This window comes from Pseudophryne corroboree, chromosome 4 (assembly GCF_028390025.1).
Source record: "Pseudophryne corroboree isolate aPseCor3 chromosome 4, aPseCor3.hap2, whole genome shotgun sequence".
NCBI classification, from domain to species: Eukaryota; Metazoa; Chordata; class Amphibia; order Anura; family Myobatrachidae; genus Pseudophryne; species Pseudophryne corroboree.
In genome coordinates, this window is record NC_086447.1 from 504,714,613 (window position 1) to 504,720,612 (window position 6,000).

The following is a 6,000-nucleotide window of genomic DNA, read 5'->3' on the forward strand; positions in this document are numbered from 1 at the left end:
CAAGGAACGGCTGAGGCCCAGGCCTATGTTCATGGCTAGTGGTTCAGCTTCACATGACGATGGAAGCCCTCATCCTCCCGCTAGAAAAATTAAAAGAGTTAAGCTGGAAAGAGCACAGCAATGAACTGTGCATTCTGAGATGGTATCACAAATCCCCAAGGAGAGTCCGTGTGTTGGCGGTTGCGATGCCTGACCTTCCCAACACTGGACGGAACTTTGGGTAAGAGCATAAGCAGTCCATTGACACCTAAATCCCTTCTTCCTCCTGTACCCAAGTTCCTGCAAGCCACACCACCAACTCCTTCAATGTCAAATTCCTCCTCAGTCACGAATGTCAGTAGTCCTGCAGGCCATGTCACTGTCAAGACTGAGGAGTCCTCTCCTAACCGGGATTCCTCCTGAGGATCCTTGAGTGGTACACCTGCTGTTGCTGCCGCTGCTGTGGTTGCTGCTGGGAGTTGATCGTCATCCCAGAGGGGAAGTCGGAAGACCACTTGTACTACTTCCAGTAAGCAATTGACTGTCCAACATATGATTCTGTCACCATTGAAAGAATGGTGGAGGATTATATGAGTGACAGCATCCAAGTAGGCATGTCAGACAGTCCGTATGTATACTGGCAGGAAAAAGAGGCAATTTGGATGCCCTTATACAAACTGGCTTTATTTTACCTAAGTTGCCCCCCCTCCAGTGTGTACTCCGAAAGAGTGTTTAGTGCAGCTGGTAACCTTGTCAGCGATCAGCGTAGGAGGTTACTTCCAGTAAAGATGATGTTCAACAAAATGAATTATAAATTTCTCCGGGATGACCTTTACCAGCAATTGCCTCCGGAAAGTACACAGGGACCTGTGATGGTGGATTCCAGCGGGGATGCATTAATACTCTGTGAGGAGGATGTACACAGTGAAAGGGGTGAGGAATCGGAGGATGAGGATGAGGTTGACATCTTGCCTCTGTAGAGCCAGTTTGTGCAAGGAGAGATTGATTGCTTCTTTTTTTGATGGGGGCCCAAACAAACCAGTCTTTTCAGCCACAGTGGTGTGGCAGACCCTGTCACTGAAAAGATGGGTTTGTTAAAGTGTGCATGTCCTGTTTATACAACATAAGGGTGGGTGGGAGGGCTCAAGGACAATTCCATCTTGCACCTCTTTTTCATCTTTGCCTCACGTGCTGTTTGGGGACTGGTTTTTTAAGTGCCATCCTGTCTGACACTGCAGTGCCACTCCTAAATGGGCCAGGTGTTTGCGCCGCATATTTGTAACGCTTAGCTTAGTCATACAGCTACCTTATTGCGCCTCTTTTTCTTCTTTGCATTATGTGCTGTTTTGGACCTATTTTTTAAATCTGCCATCCTGTCTGACACTGCAGTGCCACGCCTAGATGGGCCAGGTGTTTGTGCCGCACACTTGTGTTGCTTAGCTTAGTCATCCAGCTACCTCATTGCGCATCTTTTTCTTCTTTGCATCATGTGCTGTTTAGGAGTTATTTTGTAAATCTGCCATCCTGTCTGACACTGCAGTGCCACTTCTAGATGGGCCAGGTGTTTGTTCCGCCCACTTGTGTCGCTTAGTTTAGTCATACAGCTACCTTGGTGCAACCTTTTGGCCTAAAAACAATATTGTGAGGTGTGAGGTGTTCAGAATAGACTGAAAATGAGTGAAAATGAATGTTATTGAGGTTAATAATATCGTAGGATCAAAATAACCCCCAAATTCTGTGATTTTAGCTGTTTTTATGTGTTTTTTTTAAATCATCCAGATCCAAAACCAAAACATGAAAGGGTGGTTTTGGCAAAACCAGGCCAAAACCAAAACACAAAAGTGGAATTAGAACCAAAACCAAAACACAAAACACGAAAAAGTGCCAGGAACCCAACCCAAAAGTACCAGGAACCCAACGTCTCATTTCATAATTTTGTGACAATAAGGTGGATGAAAATATATTGGCAGCAGTAAAAAGGACACATAGTGAACCCAGCATTGAATAAAAACATATTGTCCATACTAGTCAGTCTGCAGGGAATCAAGACTAAAGCAGGCAATCTTCAGAATCAAAACAGATACCCCTTGTGACACTTAGGTTTGAGAGGAGTGAAACGCCCAACCTTCCCCAATGCTTTTTAGAGGGATAGAAACTTGCCACCCATCAAATGCGCCTATGTAAGACACACAATATTTGCTTTATATTGTTGGAGCGGCCTTAGGACAAGTGATCATTTAATCTTATCACCTAAAATTCCAGTTCAGAACATATACACAAACCCAAAATACACAATGCAATATAGAATTGAAAAATTAAAGAAAATAGAAAGAGAAGGGAAAAACATAAACATTCCCACCAAAACCACCACCATGTTTACCTGTCCCCAACTGTGGCATACCTAAATAATAAAGCAAAGCTCCAGAAACAGACTAGTAAGTCATACATACGTGAAGAGGAGGGAAAAAACTACCTCCTATGTCTCCACCAGAAGGGGGAGCAAAGAAAAAAAAGTTCTATAGAAAGGAGGGAGTTCTGCCTGAGGGCATATTATTGTTAGGACACACAGAATAATACATGAAATCATATATGAGGGGCAAAGGTAACAGTTAGTATAGCATACATTACGAAGTTAGAAGTACACGTGACTAGTACAATATAGTAGTATATCAAAATATACAGTAGAAAGACAACTCCATTCAGTGAGAAATGTGAAAAGAAAGTCCAAAACTTGTACAGGGAAAAGGAGATGAAGAAACACTTCTATAAAAATTGCAATTCATACTGTTAAAGGAGAAACAGAGTCCTCTAGTATAAAAATACGTGTCTCGGCATCTCTGACTGTGACTGGATGCACCTGGCTACTTGCGCCAAGCGATCACAAACTTGTTTGATCAGGACCCGGGCAAATAGGAGATTTCCTCTTACTGTCAGTAACTGCCTGTTACCAACTCCACCCACTATGCACTGGGCAGGTATTTTGCTGCCCACAAGGTACTACCACCGACCTGGTATCACTGATTTCCACTCCTACCACTGGCACATTTTACTGCTTGAGGCAGTGTATGCGTAAACATGCTGCTGCCACACCTCATGTTTCGTACCGGCTGGTTTCCACTGGTCAATAACCATGGACCAGGTCTGCATGGTAGCTGGCCGAGGGCAGAACTTGGAGATGCTAAACTCAATCCAGAATATGATTGCCTTTAGCACAATTCTGTTGGCTGCAGGAGTCAGAGGCATTGGTCATCTTGAAGGCAGTCTTAAAAAAGACCCTTCCCCGATGTAATCCCCAAATAATACTTGCAACATACAGATATTCACAGCAGTACAATACTTCTTTATGTCAAAGAGGGTAAATATTTCAACCCAGGCCCGCAGGCCTCCTTTTTATACTTATCCAACAAACAATACCACAGGGGGTTGTTCCACCCTGTGGTCTCTTTTACCTACCTTGCCAGCTCACAAAATGTAAATACATATTATATTTCAAAGATGTTAAACAACTGGATAAAGCGATTTCCTGATTCCCTTTCATATACTGTATAGAACCTAAACCAGTTTGCTTTAACAAGCACAATCTGATTTAGCATATACTGTCTCTCAGAATGTAAATATAACTTGAATTGCATTCCTCCTTTCACATATCAATACTAAGGGGTCTATTTACTAAGCCTTGGATGGAGATAAAATGTATGTAGATAAAGTGCCAGCTCCTAACTGCCATATCACAGGCTGGGTTTGAAAAATGACAGTTTGGAGCTAATTGGCTGGTACTTTATCTCCGTCCAAGGCTTAGTAAATGGATCCCTAATACCAGTTCGGCTGAATCACAATCTTAACACCTTCTTCAGGAACAACAGGAAATTTGAAAAAACAACATAAGATTACTCCCTGAAGGGCATTGGCTGTAAACAAGGCTTGATAATCACACTAGGAGGATAATTAGCATATGACTTCCTATGTGAGAATATCACAAGCAATTTGTTTCCAAATGCAAATGTAATAGTACCCCTGTGTGGGAGTGGAGTCATACCTGCTTTCTCCAGACGATGCTTGCAGCTTTGAGACCTCTCACGACTTCTTCCTCAGGAGCCTGTGGCAGAAAAATAGTCACCCCAAGGAGGACCCCATGGATAAAGGAAATGTAAATAGATGGTGACAGCACGTTTATTAAATTAGGGGAAAGAAAGGTCACTGTTTAATGTATTCAAATGCCGGCTAATAAATCAACTCTATCTCAGAAGGCACATTTCGGAACATCACATATCATTTGTATAATAGGCATAAGTGTTATCACATATCATTTGCATAATAGGCATAAGTGTTATCACATATCATTTGCGTAATAGACATAAGTGTTATCACAACCTCAACATCAGTGCTCTGCAGAACATTACTACTGAAAACTGTCATTTAGAAATAGCTTAGCTCAGGTATAATAAAAAAGTATACTAAAACACCACTAGATGGCGCTGTGGGCGCAGTAACGGCAGTCTCTGGCCTGGTACACAATCCGGAGAAGTTCAAATGTGAACCTAGTGAGTTTTCACCAGTGTTAGCTTAGAGTGCTGAGCAACGGTCTGATTTAGGGCACAAGAAATAACTCCGGTGGCTTAATAATTATCTCAATCCTTTTGGGATAGTTGAGGAGAACTGCTGCAGGATGTTCAGCTTACTGCAGCTGGGGTTTAGTATAGCCTAATACGCAGTTACTGTCTGGGGTCCCAGAGGCAAAACGGACAATGTCAATAGGCACACATCAGAATGCGGGTGAGATTGTGGGGTGTCAGTTCAGGGGACTACCTCCACAAAGGTCCCTGGGGGGGTGCAGATGGTGCCTAATTGAGTTGTGTGAGGGCACCCTTCACTAAGGGACTTGGCTCTTTGGCAAGGTGTCCCTGTATATAAGATGCTCTGGTGAGCTGGGGTTTAGAGGGTACCTGGCTCCTTCAAGTCTGCGATGGCAGTGGTGGCACTGCTGCGGCTGCTGGGCTCCCCTGGGTGCTGCTGCGGCAGGCGGTTTGGCTCCCGGCGGCTTGGGGTAGTGGCTGGTCTCTCCTGCTCTGCTCCCAGCCAGCCTCACAGTGCGCGACTGGCGACTCTGCTCCCGGCGGCTGGTCTCTCCTCCCGGCGGCTGTGCGCTCTCCTTCTCGCGGTTGCTGCTCTCTCTAGCGCCTGACAGGCGGGGAGATGTCCATCGGGTCCCGGCTCCCTCTAGTGTGGTGCCTCTTCTCCTGTCTAACGAACAGCGGCAGCGCGCCCTGTCTCTGCACTCCGTCACGACGCCAGGGGGCTCGGGTTCAGACTGCAGCACTGCGCTCTCCGTCTTTCTCACACACCGGTCAGTCCACTTCCAGCGCACACTCTCCTCCTCTTTTTAAACAGTCCCTCCTCTCTCCTTTACCGCGTCTCTCCCACCAATCACATGGGGTTCAAGGGCTTCCCACTTTCTGGCATCCGGCGGGCTGTCCTGGGTTCCAGTGCACCAGCTGTTACAGGCACCAGATAAGGGGTTCTTAACCCTAACAGTGCCTGCTGCTACAAGTCTCTCAGGCAGTACAAATTACTATTAGGGCCGCAATGGCATGCAGCAGGGGTACCCCAATGCGGGTGTCATATGTTTGCCTAGTGGAAGGATGTGTGTCCTCATGCATTTTCCTCTAATGTGACTCAATAGTCCTGAGTAACAGTCTTTTGATGACAACTTTCAACAATTAAAGGTAAGCAACTTAGGCATGAATATATCTACATTTAGCACATTTATACATTCTATTCTTGGTAGCGCAAGTGCAGAATGCCTTTAGTGCTGCGTTCTGACCTCCTGACACTGATTACATTAGATTCACTTTCAGAATCAGAGACAGCTGAAGGAAAGTACTGTCTGTCACTGATGAGTTCGTCACCCGACAACTCTGGGGCGATGTTCCGGGCAATGGGGTAGGCAATGGCGCTCCCCATAAACATTAACAACTTAATGGGGTCCTCAAGTGGTATACCTCCCTGGGGCTCCCATCCCTC